The sequence below is a fragment of the Berghia stephanieae genome, chromosome 4, assembly GCF_034508935.2.
Source record: "Berghia stephanieae isolate SIO BIC M18660-M18661 chromosome 4, UCSD_Bste_1.3, whole genome shotgun sequence".
Lineage (NCBI taxonomy): Eukaryota > Metazoa > Mollusca > Gastropoda > Nudibranchia > Aeolidiidae > Berghia > Berghia stephanieae.
In genome coordinates, this window is record NC_088363.1 from 29,896,103 (window position 1) to 29,914,634 (window position 18,532).

Sequence of the window (18,532 nt, forward strand, 5' to 3'; positions counted from 1 at the left end):
GTTATACATAGCTATCAATATATTATTACTTTTATCTAGCATATTAATTGCGCTGAATTTTAAACACCAAAATACTAATCAGATTAATTCTCATGTAAACAGCCGTAACCTGAACCAACCGTCATATCGATATAAAAGACACAATGATACAATATCGATGGGGGGGAAAAGAGTAGCTGCCACTTTGATTAAAATTGGGACAAAGTCGATAGGATTAAACACTGGTTTTGTTTTACGAGAGTTTTAAAATTGACTCTAGTGAAAACAAATTGGATGACAAACAGGAAGAGTTGAAACCATCTAATACATGAATAAAGCAAAATAAATGTGGTGGTTGGTTTTTGGTTTTTGTTTTCTTTTCTTTTCTTGTATGATTTTGTTTAGTTTGGGCTTTTATTTCGGGGGGTGGGGTTTTTTTCTTGTTTTTTTTTTTGTTGTTTTTTTTTGTTTCTTTGTTTTTTGTTTTGTTTTTTTTTTGTTGGTTTTTTTTTGGGAAGTATAACCTTACTTGATGTAGGTACTGCAAAGAAGGAGACATTGTTTAATTTTGGATAAATACACTTTTAATTTGGTTGTGGTTAGTTTAGTGTTTTACACCCATTTTCATTATATAATGCCAGTTTGCAATTTTTAAAGCCCTCTGGCAATATTAAGCATTGAATTTCATTAGCTCTTATTGTAAATAGTAAAACTAAAGCACACTATAATGTATGCAAATTGCTCAGAAAAACAACCTACTTAATATTATAACTCACGTATTTATTTAGAGCAATATCCACTCACCGTGCGTAAAGCCCTTTGCAAAGTGTCCCTAGCTAAGAGCAACACTTATTATGTGGGACGAAACATGACACCTATTTATTAAGTGAAAATACATTGTGTTTTTTTGACAGACAATGCTGTTTACGGCACTGTACACGTGTGAAAGATGAGATCATGTAAACAAAGAATCTTTTTCAATGGCTCAATCATACGTATCTCAAAGCGGTACTCAATCCCTGGACCTTTCAGTCCAGAAGCAAAGAGTGGTGGGGGAGGGGGGGGGCTGCCTGAAGCCTGGGATTGTGAAAATACTAACGAAAGAGTGATAATTGAGAGGCTTCGGGATGGTAACAATACTGGATTGTTCCCATCCGAAGAATATCCATTATCATTCTTTCGTTAGTCTAAAGGTGAATGACATATCAGAAGACACCTACCCATTAAATAATACATTCCATGGTCAACAGATCAAAGTGCGCTGAATTGTACTTGTAGTTCTTCGGGGCCATTAGATTAGGCCCATGGAGTCGGAGTTTATTTTGGTTTCTATACTGTGAAACGGACAATTTCAATTGATTCCTACCCTTTGGATAGGACTCTAGTCCCTTCCGCCAGAACTAACAGGCGCAACAACCAAATCGCTGCTGGGTGGACAGGTGGGTCAGAAACAAATTCCGACTTCACCTGGATCGATCTTGGTCCCTTTGCGTTTAAAGCGAGTGCTCTACCAACTGAGCAACCGCGATCCCCGAATTTCAAAACACAACCCACTAATCAGATTGTTTCTCATCTAAACAGCCGTATCATTGACCATCTGTCATATGGATACAAAAAGTAACGCAATTCACAATTCTATAATTTTATCAAGAAAAAAGTCACTCTGTCACTTTTGATTAAAGCCGAGACCCAATCGATAGGATTAACGCTGGCTTTGTTTTCAAAGAGTTTTAATATTCATTCCCGTGGAAACATGTCAGATGACAAAAAATGAAAACTAAACCATTTAAGATGTTAGGGCAAAGCAAATTTGATATTTGAATCCAATGCATTACTTGAGGTTGCGGAAGAAGAAGAAATATGATCAGTTTTGGGAAAATGTATGTTTCAGTTAATTTGGTACTTCACCAATGTGCATTTTACATGAATAGTTTGACATTTTTTTTTCAAATCTCTCCAGCAACTTTAAACACTGAACTGCATCGGCTCTTATTGTAAAAAGTATGGTTACGAACCCTATCCAAAATACTGAGAGAGAGACAACCTATTAAATATCATATCCATAAAATGTGTTTTCTTAATGTATTATTTTGTAGCGGGGAGGCGTAGATTGAACAACGATTAATTGTAAACCACAGCCCACTAATCAGATTGTTTCTGATCTTAACAGCCATTTCCTTGGCCACCCGTCATTTCGCTACAAAAAGAAACGCAATACTATAATATTTTAATTTTTAAAAAGACTCTCTGTCACTTTTGGTTAAAATCTATACAAAATCCTGGCTTCTGTTTTCAAAGATCTTTAAAAGTGACAAATTTGATTACAAACAGGAAACATTAAACATATTTAAATAGTTAACAGAGACGTCTAATATTTGTTGAATTTGATCCGATAATATTAGACAGAACGGCAATACTGCTGTACTCTGGGAAAAAAACATTTTAAAGATATTGGCCAGAAAATTCGTCTTTCAAATATCAATTAATTAAAATGGCCATCTTGACAAATACTCTCAAACCTGGGACTTCTCGAAGTCACAGGTTTGGGAATATTTTGCCAAGATGATGGTTATTTCAATCCATCGATATTTGAAGGAGGGGTAATTTTTTTGGCCAAAATTTTTAATGTGTTTTTTAAATTCTTCAGAGCAAGGCAGAATACAGATTATTTAGTAGATCTAAATGAAACAATGAGAGAATGTTTAAACGTAATGGAATTTCGTTACAATTTTGAGCTAATTTTCAAAATCTTTTTAGCATTTCAATACTACCAATTTGACAAAAGTTCTATATTTTCCAATAAGCTGCGATATTTTTTTAGGGAGGGGTTACATATTCATCAATTTTGTTTATTTTATGATGTAATATTTCAATGGTTATCTAATATTATCTAAGGAAAATCTTACCTTACCTGAGACGGTCAGAGAAATCAGTTGGCAGGTATAACGTCTAAATGGTTCCATATGGGAGCAAAAAAGCAAATTAAGTTGCCAAAATACGAAAGGTTCTAAAAACATAATAGGTTACCCATCTCATATTTATACTGATTGCAGTGCAAGGCACATGATATTATAGCCTCGGTTTATAGAATTAATTACGTAATTGATTAATTGCAGACGCTGATGGAATACGACTAAATACTGAACGAACATTGTAGTGCAAATAAAAGCAGTACTGTCGTACCAACAAAAATACATTTTTACAAATTTATCAGAAACTCTTAAACTTGAGATTTTAAAGACAGTTTTGACAAGAGGCCAGTCAATCGCCAAGTCATTTCTGCTTGAACTAGAGGACCCAGCAAACCGATCATTGGTTGATGGACAGAGGAAACTATGTGCAAAATTCCTTTTCCATGGACATACCGACGATGAAACTATTTGCTACCTTGAACCATCGGTCATAATTTATGTTGTATAAATATCTGAAAAAGTTTTCATTTGTCACGTTGTTAGCCCATAACGTTATTTACACCACAGCGATAAACTATATAGATCACATATAGTATCATCCAGAAACATGAAGCATCTTCAGCCAACAAAAACAAAAAAACAATAAAAACATAAATACATTACTAAAAAAACAGATCGACGACTAAATATTTCGTACGTTCTCTCTCTTTCTCTCTCTCTCTCTCTCTCTCTCTCTCTCTCTCTCTCTCTCTCTCTCTCTCTCTCTCTCTCTCTTCTCTCTCTTCGCTTTCTCTCTCCTCTCTCTCCTCTTTCTCTCTCGCTCTCTCTCCTCTCCTCTCTCTCTCTCTCTCTCTCTCTCTCTCTCTCTCTCTCTCTCTCTCTCTCTCTCTCTCTCTCTCTCCCTCTCTCTCCCTCTCTCTCTCTCCCTCTCTCAAATGTGGTCAAAAGTTATAAAAACCGTCTCTGGTGATAATGAAAAGAAAATTAATTTAAATCATTTGAGGGATAATATAAAAAAGACCAATTTCCTCTTATTTCAAAAACATTGAGTTAGTTCCAAGTGCTAACGTTCTCACAGTCGAGTTGCGATTGGAAACGCGATCGGAAATCTAATCATTTATTTGTGAGTAATTATGACATTAAACTGAGGAATGTATTTGGCGCGTCAATACTAATGATATCTTATTATTCTTATTATGTACTTATCTAGATTATCTATTCTTGTTTTTGATTGTATGTGGCATAAATTGGGAAATAATAATTATCATGTAATCAATGGTCGTTTTTCTTGGCGCCTCAGCCATTTTTACAGACACGAAAAGTAAGATATAGAGAAATATACGTCTTGTCTTGTGATTCAGCGATTTAGTGAGATCAATGTTTACATTGTTGGCCGTCCTCAAATGACAACAAAATTAACAGGGAATCATTCAATGATTGCAACTTCACGAGTTCTAGTCATTTTCCCCATTGTCTTGTTGACTATGGAACAACCTATCAGAAAATGTTGTTAATGCCACCAATTTAGAACATTTCAAGACAGTCTAGACATTCTGATTATTTGAAATTCCTCATTTGCAACAATAACTTGTAATTCAGTTGAAGGTTTGAAGAAGAAAAATATGAAAAATTATAATACAAATAAATATATATCTAGCATTTATTGGCGCGATATCCACTAAACGTGGTAAAAGTAAAAGCGATTTGTATTCATTTGTATCCAAAGATTATTTTTAATTACCAATCATCTGTATTTTACATCTTATTTCATCCAATAAAATGTGCGAATATATTCTGCAATCGTTGAGTAACATTTTTATTCAACGCGTTCAAAGCATTATTCAACGATTACGTATTTACTAAGAAATGATAGGGTTTTCCCAAGAGAGGGGTGGATTAAAAGCCAGTCTTCTTTTCATCTGTTTTGTCGCGTGGGACTCGTGTTACCTTTAAACATTCCGAGCGGTGACAATAGTTGATAACAAAAGTTCCAACGTATTGGACATGGATCTTCAGAATAAATAAACTATTCATAAGAATTGACAGATACATACTAATTCTTACTAGCTGTGTCGATGGTTGAACAGCTAGAGTAACACGACTATTCTGCGCACCACGGGAAAACACGTATCTATGTAAAAATTTTAGCCAGAAAACCAATCCTTCAAATTAAATATCGATCGATTAAAATGATCCTAGATCTAGTCTTGGCACAAAAAAAATTTATTCTGGAACATCGCGAACTTCCATGATTGAGAGATTTTTGTCAAGATGATGATCAGTTTAATCGATCGATATTTGAAGGACGAGATTTCTGTCCAAAATTTCAAATACGTGTTTTCTCCAGAGTATGGCAGTATTATCAGGAGGTTCGGAATATAATTTTCTATCGGCACTTTTTGTAGCTTTGTTTGTTTGTTTGTTTGGGGTTTTTTTTGCGTTTGTTTATATTTTGTTTTTGTTTTCTGTTGTTGTTTTTTGTGTTTTAGTCAATCTTAAACTCTCCTTTCCTTTGTTTGCACTAATATATTTATTTGTTCACCAAGTGGTTACTTAAATAAGGCAACTGGATAAATATTTGATTCTTTTATTTTCGGCGGAACCAACATTTTGGTTGACCAGGTTTAATTTACGAATATCTTCACATCATTTATAATAATGTATTTGTGGCAAATTCATTACGTTAATTATTTCATAACACATAATGAGAAGTAATAGGAATTATATTATGTCTCGTTGTACGAGGGCTGAACCGATGTAGAAACGTTGCATAATATTAATAATACCATCATTATTAGCCCCATTCAGTATTTCCATATCACAAAACAACAACTCGCAACCTCTTATAGATAGTATGCGCTTGGCTAAGGAGCTCACAACATTGCCATCCGGAAATAAAACGGACCAACACACAAAACTATGTGTATCCGTGAACGTTTATAATCTGGTTAATACAGTTTAGTGAGAATTACTCATAAACGCGGAAAAAAAAGTAGAAACAATGACCAGAGTTAGTGACGTCAACTTCATACTATCTATAGGTTAGTAAAACACCGATTTTCCCAGTATCCCTTGCAAACTGTTACGATGAATTCTGGGATTTGAGCCATTTTATTTGCCAAGTAAATAGTCATCTTACTCGATAGATACATGAAATAAACGTATTCTGACCAATATTTTTTTTTTAATTTTAAATTGCTCCTTCAGAGCAATAAGGCCCGTGGAGCGGAAGTTTATCCCGGTTTCTATAGCATGAAACGACAATAGCAATTGCTTGCTGCCCTTTGGATAGGATGCTAGTTTATCGCAAAGTACTTTCCGCCATAACTAATAGACTTGCTACCCAATTACCGCTGGATGGACAGAGAGGTCGGGGGAAAAATCTCGACAGCACCCGGGATCGATCTCGGTCCCTCTAAGTGTGAAGCGAGTGCTCTACCAACTGAGTTTTCGGGACCCCCAATTGACCAATATAGATATGATACAATTGGAAACAAGAGAAAGATTTGTCCATAAAGAGCATGGATAATTATTAGAATGGATAATTTTAGTATGATAGTTGTTCAGCTGTGGACAAGTTTGACTTGTTTGCGTAAAAAGTTTGAATTCGTTTTAAAATAGATTTGACAATACGCTTCAACAGTCGTAAAGTCACTTCCCTCGTAATGACGCATGGTAACTTAGTAACTGGCTCTAAACTATCGGAACAATGGCGGACGTCCTTATGAAATATTTCTCCGACGAGCATAAAAGCGTATCCAGAGGGGGAAAAAAACATTATAAATCTGATCATGTTTTAACTTTTACACATTCTGATCACAAGACATATGAAAAGTTCTAGCCAGCATGAAGAATAAAAAGTACAAATTTTCTTTGTTTAGAACCACGATGGCCGCCGTTGCTGGACGACGTGATATTAGACAACTGAATCCAATTACTGGAAGGAGCAAGAAATACTAGATAGATCGAAATTGACTTCACTCAGCTCTTAGTTATTGTTTTTTTGCCAACCATTTTAATTAGTAGTTCTCACCAAATTGTATCAATCAGACTATAGATAGAATGAAGTTGACGTCACTCAAGTCTTTGTTATTGTTTTTTGCCATCCGCGTTTATGAGTAAATCTCACTAAATTGTATTAACCAGACTATAAACATTTAAGGTTACAACAAGTTTTGTGTGTTGGTCCGTTATATTTCCGGATGGCAATGTTGTGAGCTTCTTAGCCAAGTGCATACTATCTACATACTATCAAAAACGTGCATGGTTACACACAAAGAATAACAAGCAATTGCTATTGTCCGCTTCACGCTGTAGAAACCGGGATAAACTCCGGCTCCATGGGCCTACTGGCTCTGAAGCACACTTTTAATTATTAATTTCATAAAGCGATTTGAAAGTGTATTCAACTCCATAGCATTAGCCACTCCCACTATTAGAGATGTTTTTCTTTTCATTTTTAATATCACAGGAATCAATAAATTTGTACCAAATATTTCAACGCCTGCCGTGGTTCTGACTGGTAAAACTGGCAAATATAAAACATAATTGTTTTGTTTTGATTAGGATTGTGTTCATGTAACCTTATTGACTGGAATAGAAGAGAAATATTTACGTCATTTTAGAAATAAAATTGGGTTCAAGCGACCTGGAATTTAGCTCCTAGAATAGAACGACTAATCGTAAATGACTCGTAGAAGCGTGAAAATATTATGTTTAATCCAAAAAATTCTGCTTTTATATAAAGCAATATCCACCATACGTGCTCAAAGCGCTTTACAATGGGTCTCTGACCAACATTAACGCGTAACAAGTAGAACGAGACATGACGCCTAATAGAAGATGTTACAATTTTTTTTGACAGAGACAACGCTGTTAATGGCCAGGTACTCATTTTACACCTGAGTACGGTGAGAGAATGTAGGTAAAAAGCCTTTTCCAAGGACTCAACTATGAGCCGAGCGAGGCTCGAACCCAGGACCTTCCGATCCGAAAGTGGGTGTCATACCACAATACTACATAGTCGCACAAAATTAAATTTAAATACTATTCCCTTTATTCAACACCAAGGAGAAATCCTTTCCTAATGGTCTCTTCCAATGGAGAACTGAAACAACTCTGGCGTTAGCCGCAGTTCAGCGCCTCAAATTTCCATTTTATACCTTTAGCACACATAATTTTCTACAGATTATTATTATATTTTTATACGTAAACTCTATAAGATTGGAAAACGAATCACAGTGGACAGGTTATAAAACGTAGAGGTTATTCGTGTATGTCAAAGCTCAAGAGATTAAAGGCATAATTTAGTCTGCATCAAAACTGAGTGCAGATCTAGGAGTCAACCATACTAGATATAGGCCTACACTTACACTATGGAAAAAAATAAAGATAGGTGTTGAATTGTAAGCTTGAATTTATTAGATGAAGACTATACTGTGGACGTTTCGTGTTTCCCCTTTATCAACAAAACACGATGAATAAAACACAAAGGACGAATGAGATATGTGTGAATGGTGTGGTTAAGGTGAATGAACAAAAACAATGATGGGACAGGGAATAGAATGCCTCTTTGTAAGGAAGTACGAATTAAAATAATAAGACTTGTATTTTGCAAGTTATTATTATTTGTGTAAATCCATCACCAGTACACAGTTGTTCAAAAATTTGAGCTTTTTATATAGAGCAATATACATTAAATATACTTAAGGCACTTTTCAAGCGGTCTAAAGTCAACGGCAACATTTCACATGTAAGGCGAGTCATGACATCACGTCTGTAGGCAGCTGGTTCGTCCATCATCTTTACACAGTATGTATTTCTTGTATGCCATTTTTATAACGCCAAAATCAATTAAATCGTACCTTATAACCGTGTGTGAGTGCGTGATTAAATATGAGGAGCAGTGGTAATTAATAGCACGTCTGATGTAGACAATATTTTTAAAACTGAACCCGTTGAAATATTTAATGGGTGTTTTTTGTTTGGGGTTTTTGTTCTTGTAACGAAAATTAGCTATTGTAAAGGGACGAATTGTTAGGAGGAGCTGAAGACATTTGCCTAACGTATCGAGAGGTTTTTGGTTAGAATCTGAAAGATTCGAGTTTTTAATGTCGTTTTGTCTCCAAGTCTTTGTTTTGTTTTGTTTTTTCATTTTGTTTTGTTTTGTTTCGGTTTAATTGCTTGGGTTTTGTTATGTTCTGTTGGGTTTTATTTTGGTTTATTTTCTTTTTTGTTTTAATTTTTTGTTAAGTCGTTTGGAGGGTTTACTGTGTTGGGGGTTTTTTCGGTTTGTTTGTTGCTTTTTTTTTTCTTTTTTTTTTTTCTTTTTTTTGGGGTTTTTTGTTTTCTTTTTTTTTTGCGGGGGGGGGGGTTGTTTTTTTTTTGTTTGTTTTTTGGGGGTTTTTTTAGGGGAGGGGTGTTATAATTTTTATTCTTGAATCGCTTTTCTTATTAGATTTATTTTTTCAATTTTAGTTAATTTTATTCTGTATTTCTTTTTGAGTCGTTTCCTAAAAAAAATGTTTATTGTTAATTTCTATTATTTTATTTTATTTAACCTATTCTTTTTCTCTTTTTATCTCTTTTTTGTGTTCTTCGTCGGTTCCATTTTAAAATAAAATTCTACGTTCTCCAGAGTTATGCTCTCTAGCAGAACGACTGTTGACTAACATGTTGATATAATATAGCTCAAAGGATTAATCAGAGAGAGAGATCGCGAAGTTAAACGGTATTCAGTAAAAACCAACTGAGCTGTGATAACTGGCTCCTGAATGGAATTTTTGACACCATAAGTTGGGTCAATAGTGGCATAAACAATAGAACAAAATTGACGTCACTCAGCTTTGTTATTTTTTGTAGACATCTATTTCAATGATAAGCTCTGACTAAATTCTATCGATGAGACTACAAACATTTATGGTTACACATAGTTTTATCCGGCTGGCAGATATGGTGAGTATTTTTTCTAAACGCATACCATCAATAGGGATTAGTAATGTGGGGGGGGGGGGGGAAAGCGCATTTCACCTCTTGGCTCAATGGCTCAGTCGTACGATGTCTTTTCTTGTCACAAAATTCAAGCAATGTTGAGCGTGATCATTGGTATGGTGGATGACAGTGATCGTGGAAAATGCTGGTGTAAGGCACTTTAGACAGATTTCCCCATTTGGCTCAGATGTGAATGAGTACTTGGCTACAGGCAGAGACTGATATCTTAAGAGTTTTACTGAAAAAAGAACGTCTAACACGCAACTGAACTGTATGAAATGGAAGTATGGTTCCATGTGGCTGGCCTACTGGAGGAATAAATGAAACATTGTGAGCGTATTGAGCATGAGTAATGGCAAAGCTCTACATCAATGTTGTGCGGCTATGTGATCTTGTGGTATTACACTCGCTTTCGGATCGGAAGGTCCTGGGTTCAAGCCTCGCGCTCGGCGCATAGTTGAGTCCTTGGAAAAGGATCTTTACTCACATTCTCTCACCGTACTCAGGTGTAAAATGAGTATCTGGCCGTTAACAGCGCTGTCTTTGTCCGACAAATTGTAATATCGCCTAACAGGCGGCATGTCCCGTCCTACATGTTAAATGTTGCTGTTGACCAGTACCCTTATAAAGCGCTTTGAGCACATTTAGTGAATATTGCGCTATATAAAGCTCAATTTTATTTATTTTCTATTTATTTATCAATGTTCATATTATATTTCTATATGTTCCAGACTGGACAGTCAAGATGTAGACGTTCAATATACATAGAATTGATCGGGGTTTTCCCTGCATAAAAGATGATGGGTGGGGGGGTCGGTTTGTAATGTCGGCTGTAGTCACAATGGGTGTGATGGAGGAAACAATGTTGTCTATTATAACGTTGTGGTGAAGATTGTAATGAGGTCGATGATGATGATGATGATGATGATGATGATGATGATGACGACGATGATGATGATGATGATGATGATGATGATGATGGCGATAGCTGTGATAATGATGATGATGATGATGATGATGATGATGATGATGATGATGATGATGATGATGATGATGACAATGATGATGATTATGATGTGATGATGATGACGACGCCGATGATGATGATGATGATGACGATGATGATGATGATGATGATGATGATGACGATGATGATGATGATGATGATGATGATGATGATGATGATGATGAGAATGGTAGAGCACTAGCTTTACAGGCAAAGAGACCGAGATCGACCTTTGGTGAAGTCAAGATTTTTTTTCTTCCCATACCCCCCCCCCCCCACAACTTGTCTACCAACAACAATGATTGGGAAGCTGGTTTCGATAGATATGGCGGTTTTATTATGCGGGTAGACTAGAGTCCTATCCAAAGAATAGCAAGCATTGCTATTGCTCGTTTCAGGCTATAGAAACTGGAATGAACTCCTGGCTCCAAGGGCCTAAGGACTACTTTTTAACATCAACACAGTCAAAGAACAGTGGGAGAGATTTGTATGATTAATTTAATAATGAGCCACGAGGTGTGTTTGAAATATTGGATCGATAAGAAAACCATGTTCAATTTGAACTACATGACATTCTTTGTTGAATGGGCATAATGACTTTCTAAATTTTCATCATTCTTTAACCCACTCCTTACCAACCATAGCAAAATCGTCACATTCGTTACGATGAAACCAACATTTTTCTCTTTCAGATTGATTTCTTTTGTATATCACTAAATTTGAAGAATATTTTAGTTTTAGTTATAAGAACAAAACAAAGTATGTCAAGCATGTTCAAATTCCCTTTGGGTAAGAGTTTTAAAATTCTATATTATGTTGTGTGTTAATGACGTTTTAAGGAAAATCCATGAAATGGTCAGTAAGGAGAGAATTAAATGGGACTGACGTGTAACTTATTTTCAGATTTGATAAACTGAATAGTTAAGTAGCTGACACTGTCGTACAACCCGAGGAATGAAACTATTCTATTTCAACGAAAAAAATAATGAAAACAATTAATTACTTTCAATTATGTTCTTAATCTAGTGCTCCAAGCTTAGAAATATAAGGAGGTGATTCGATCCCCAGTCTAGGTAGACTGATTTTTGGGATGTTTTTTTTTTTTCTTGCACTTTTCTCTCTTGCTTTGTCCGGCATCTTTCATAAACACTTGTTCAGATCTAAACACTGAGAATAAGATTGTTTCCCAAGCAAGTAATCAACAAAAATGATTTTGACAGCTAAAAAAGAAAAGACCAAATTACTTAACACGCAATGTTTTGGACTTCAAACTTTTTTTTCAGTCAGAAATAAGACTGAAGATGGGTTTTAAGCCCGAAACGTTCCACTAATACGAGAAATATCAAGGTAGACCACCCACGTCGATCCACACTGTCCTCAATAAAGACCTAAAACGCCTTCAAAATAACAAAGAATTAAAATCAAAGGAAGACCTAATGAAATTAGCATCCACAGCAAAAGACCGTGAACTGTAGAAGGAAATGACAGTTGACGATTAGGCCTTAAGAAAGTAAGTATATATATATATATATATATATATATATATATATATATATATATATATATATACATATATATATATATATTATGTTTATATTATATATATATATATATATATATATATATATATATATATATTATATATATATATATATATATATATTGTAATAATTACAAATAATGTTTTTCTGGAAATATGTTGGCGGTTATGACTATTTATTATGATTCATTGGTAATATTATGTAATTATAGTTTCTCTATTATGGTGATTTAAAGAAGCCTTTGATGACGACATAATTAGTTTGCGATGTACACAATAGAATGTGTTTGCTTGGTGTGTGTGTGTGTGTGTGTGTGTGTGTGTGTGTGTGTCTGTCTGTCTGCCTGTCTGTCTGTCGCTGATCAGGCATCATATCACAGTGACATAGTTCATTGGCCTCAACCATATGATTAAAAACAATTTTTAAAATCCAGCACATGTTTTGTATATGGTTTCAATTAATGAGTATTTTACACAAGTGCCTAAATGACAGCATGACTTTTCTTATAGAATGTATGCGGTTGTTTGTTATTGTTCGTCACAACCATTGAGATAATCAATTCTGACAAAATTCTCTGTAACCGACTTGACTGCCGTAATTTGGAAAACGGGTACCTATTTAAAATTTTGGCCAGAAAATGTGTTCTTCAAATATCGTGAAGTTGCAGATATGATGGCTTTTACCAGAGGAGGGTCATTTGAATCAATCGATATATTCTTGTGTTTGTTTGTTTTTCAGAGCACGATTTTATAAGCAACTGAAGTAACACAGTGTTTGTTGGTTACGATCATTTTGGCTGGAAAGACTGATTGGTTTGTTTTTATTTTGTTTTTGTTTTGTTTGTTTGTTTGTTTTTGTTAGTTTGTTTGTTTTGTTTTGTTTTTTTGGTTTTTTTTGTTGTTTTTTTTTTTTTTTGGGGGGGGGGGTTGGTTGTTTTGCTACTTAAACGTATGATGATATCCATACCTTCAATTTACTTATCTAACAGGAATATTACATGCCATATTGCGCTTGCAATATGTTTTTTTTTAAGTAATCACTAATAGGTGCTACAAATTCAATATATCGAAGTTTAATTTCTCAAGCTTTCATTTTTTGTCAATTTTTTTTCTTTTGATGACTGATACAATGTTTTTATTAAAAGAGAGTTTAATAATATCCTTATTCATAGTTTTTGCTTGTCTGATTTTGAATGGCCCGTGTGCTACAAATATAACTATAAAAACTGTGACTCACGACCCCTTGTCGGTGACATGTCAGATTGAACCAAGTGGTGAGATGGACCTTTATGTCTAAATTAAGACATTTTATTTGTGAAATTTCGCATCATTTTAGAAGATTGATTCTATATTCTGAAACTACTCAATTCACCAATTAAGTAATTCTAATAAAAGTAATAATAATAAATAGCATTTCTACAGCGCATAACCATGACGATGTCGTGCTCTATGCGCTTCACATTGGCATTGTTACACTAAATCATACATTTGTAACAATAATCTTACAATACACATACTGTCAATTGATTCATTATATAAATAATACCAAGTAGTATAATACAATAAAGTACAATACTCTATGCAATATATTTCTCATAAAATAACTGATGTTTCAATCTAGATTTTAAAATAGTGATGTTTTGGTGCAGCATCTCTTACAGTTTCTTAACCGTTTCACTTTAAATTTAATTTTCAGCATTTAGGACCCCCCACACACTCCTACATGAGGCCGTTTTGAGAAGGGTTACAATTGATTTTATCAATGGCCTTTGCTCTGTAATCAATACTGGAGTTTTCAATTGAATGATTTAACATTGTTCTATGAGTGGATCCAATATCGTCCCTGGATGAGATGAAAAGAAATATAAATAACAATGATTATGCAATAAAGGATGGAGTTTAATTATTTTATTCATGTTAAAGAAACAAAGTTATTGCCTGGTGGGCTATATTTCATTTTGATATCCGGTATGTTTTTATTGGTGATCCCATCCCAAGACTAGATGTAAAGGGGTATATTATTATTGTGAATATGAAATAATGGATGGAGTTTAATTACTTTATTCATTGTAAAGAACCAAAAGACATTTCCTGGTGGGTTTATGTTTCATTTTGATATCTGGTAAATGTTGATTAGTGGTCTCAGGACGAGATGTATGTAAAGAAATCTAAAAATAATTTATGATTATACAATAATGAATGGAGTTTAATTATTTTATAGAAACAAAAGGATTGCCTGATGATATTGTGTTTTTGTTTCATTTTTATATCTGGTATATTTTGAATGGCAGTCCAATCCTAGGACACGATGTAAAGGGGTATAGAAATAATTAAATGCAAATAAATGATGGAGTTTAATTATCTTATTCATTGTAAAGAAACAAAGGCATTGCCTGATGGGTTTTTTGTTTCATTTTGATATATTATGGTATGTTTTGATTGATGGTCCATCCCAGGACGAGATGGAAAAGGGTATGAAAATTGTGATCATGCAATAAAGGAGTTTAATTATTTTACTCATTGTAAAAAAAACAACAACAAAAGGCTTTTCCTGATGGGTTTATATTTCAATTTGATATCTGGTATGTACTGATTGGTGGTCCCATCGAAGGTCGAGCTGTAAAGGGGTATAGATATATATTGTGATTTTGCAATAACGGATTAAGTTTAATTATGTTGTCCATTGTAAAGAAGAAAAAGGCATTGCCTGATGGGTTTGTATTTCAATTTGATATCTGATATATGTTTTAAGTGGTATTGACAGAAGAAATGGAGGAAATTGGACGAGAATTGTCTCTAGCGGCAAGGATTTTATCATTTTGTTGGTGGTGGCACATGCAGCAGTATGAATTTTTTTTGGGGGGGATGTTGTAACTGTTGATTTTATGGTTGGTATTATTATTGTCATTAGTATATTTGTTGAAGTTGTTATTATGATCCTTGCTGTTGGTGGTGGTGGCGTTGCTGTTACCGGTGATGATGGTGATGACCAAGAAGATGATAATGATGATGATGATGATGATGATGATGATGATGATGATGATGATGATGATGATGATGATGATGATGATGATGATTTTCATGAGTGAGGATGAAGAAGAGGGAAGCGTCGAAAAAAAAACAATAGGAGAGAAGATGAAAAACTAAGAATAGTATACAGGGAGCGACCGAGGTGAATGCCCCAAGGAAACGATCTTGGTTGTCTATGGACAAAAGACAAGACTAAAAAGATTCATTATATCGTCTAGGAAAACGTCATCGAGACGGAATCAATACTTTATTCCTTTTCAGCGGTTCGTACTACTTATTCCTGGCAAGATTTATTACCTACTTACTGACATCCTTGAAATGAGTGGAGTTCAAACTGGAAACATTAAAATGTGTATAACAACATGAGCATAATTTTTGTAAAGGTAACATTAGATTGGTCAAATTCACTCTTGCCCATCAGTTAATCTGCTTAATGTCGTAAAATTGATTGAATATTTTTTAAATCGGTGTTTGTAACATTCTAATTACTCATAACTACGTATACTATTTTGCAGGTCTGATAACCCAAAATTTTATGGGCTCATCGTTATATCGTAATCGTAAATACTCTCAAACAAACGCAAAACATTGTCCATTATAACAATAGTAAAACAAGCTCTTAATTGCGTTGGAATATCAGACCTGCTAATATGTATACACTTAGGTCCGTAACATACCAAATAAATACGGTAGGCCCGTCAGGTAGACAGAGACCAAGCAGTTGTTCGAAATTGGATTCAATAGTCTGATGTCACGTCGCCCAGCAACGGCGAGCAGCATGGTTCTAAACAAATAAAATCGGAACTTTTTATCTTCATGCTGGCTAGAACTTTTTATATGTCATGTGATCAGAATGTATAAAAGTCAAAACATGATCATATTTATAATGTTTTTCTCCTCTAGATACACTTTTATGCTCTTCGGAGAAATAGTTCATAAGGGCGTCCGCGAGTTTAGAGCCAGTTACTAAGTTACTATGAGTCATTACAAGGGAAGTGACGTCATGACTGTTGAACGCCTATTAAGGAGTTACTCAATTTTACGACATTCAGCATACAAACTGAAACTGATGGGTACGTGTGTGCTAAGTCAGTACAACGTAACTTCTACTCCGCATTGTAACTAGCTTTGATTTTCGAACACAACTGAGATTGTATGCGATACCTTGATATGGGGTAATTTTGCCCCAAAGTGGAAACTTTGCCTCTGTGAATTTGGAATATTTTGAGTAATCTCGGCTTCCTTACAATACTCCTTTTTAAAAACTTAACTTTAGATCTATTAAAAAATTGTCAACAAAAAAAAAAACAGCCACATCAGTCAGCCCCACCAGTCTGTTTGTATATACCACGTTTACAACACTTTATAACACAAAATATTTACCATGTAAAAAATTGTGAATAATACCAAAGGCCACAGGACGGCTGGAGGGTTAGGGGCAGGGGTCGGTGATACGCACGTGCTGATAATAATACAAATGGTTGTAATGGTAACTATCTTGAATACAATAAATTATTATGAATTAGAGTTGGCATTCCTCTATTTTTGACACGGATGATATAACATTTTAATTAAGTATGATTGAATACATCACCGACATAGAGGGAAAAGTTCATAAAAAGGAAGGCCAGCCAGTTCAAGCATCCAATGCGTTTAAGCAAACTACTCACTATTCTGTCTGTAAAATTAATAGTACCAACACACAAAATTATTCATAACCTTAAATGTTTATCGATGGTATATATATGTTTAAGTAATATATTCCTCATTTCCACTAGACCAATCATACAGACACACAAATATATATATATAACCTTAAATGTCAATTGAAGGTGTGCGTTAAGATGTTCATCATTTTCTGTCCGCAATATCATTTGTAGCGGCCAAATTTTCCACAAGGATCCAAGAGGCTTAAATCAAGTCAATATCAATTGTACCAACACATTAAATGTTTATCATTGTTTACGTTTCAGCAAAATACTCACTATTCTGACAAGATTAATCGGACTCGTACCAACACGGAAAAAAAAACAATGTGCAATCATAAACTGAATGAGATTTAGTGAGGTCTCATAACCCAACTATCACTCTTTGAAAAATAATAAAGAGATACGCCAGTATAGTGGCGTCAATTTCATTCATTCTATAACAAAACAAGTCGCTTGGTCCTTATCTATGTCACCACTACTACTCAAAGTCATTTACAGGCTCTATGCGGATGGAGCTCGAGAATGTCTTGTTTTTTGGTAGCTTGTAGCCGACGCTAATCAGAGTAAGTTTTGAGTATAGATTGTAAAATAAAGACAACCTATTCCCGGATCTGTGTTAATTCGTCGACAGTAAAACTGATTAATGGTGACAATTTGTGTTTGTAGAATAGAGAGGGACATGAAAAAGAAATGAAAAGGAAGAAGAGGAAAAGAAGAAGAAGAAGAAGAAGAACAACAACAACAACAACAACAACAACAAAAACAGCAACATTAACAACAACAACAACAACCATGAAAATGACAATGACAACATGAACAAGAACTCATTAAAAATCAGACCAATAGTTTTTAGAATCGAAGAAAAAGGCATAATACTCCTTTTCCAAAAAAAATAGTTAAAAGAGCTTAAAACTAAGATCACAAATCAGAAGAAAAAGTTATAGGAATAATAATAATAATATAAAGAAAACGGTACTCACTTTAATAAGAATCTCTCCGTTCTACTCCAATATTATAATAATATCATTAGGTAAGTCACATACAATGATAGAAAAACGTATAATAATCTTTGTATTGTGTGTTAATATTGATATCTATAGCAATCGATCGCCGGCTGCAATATGCTCCATATATAATATCAAAGTGCCATAAACATGACAACATTGAGAAATGCGCGGTGCGACGGGAGAAGAAAAAAGAATATGGAACCAGTGAGTGAGCGGCACAAAATACTGCGTTCGTGAGTGAGAGATGGAGAGACACAAGATGTGATACGATGCAAGCCAGCCAGCAGCCTTGCTGTTAGACAAAACAGAGAAGGAAAAAAAGGAGAGAAAAATATAAAGAAAGAAAAACCGATTGAGAG

At 34.5% G+C, this 18,532-nt stretch overlaps 1 protein-coding gene across 1 annotated transcript in view; it reads right to left on the reverse strand.

Annotated features, from left to right (window-relative positions):
• Nucleotides 1–18,314, reverse strand: part of LOC144970388 (glycine receptor subunit alphaZ1-like) — a 138,381-nt gene extending 120,067 nt beyond the window's left edge. The window contains exon 1 of the mRNA XM_078909967.1: nt 18,147–18,314. The gene's annotated coding sequence lies outside the window, so the exon portion shown is untranslated. The remainder of the gene's footprint in view (nt 1–18,146) is intronic.
• Between the last annotated feature and the right edge of the window lie 218 nt (nt 18,315–18,532).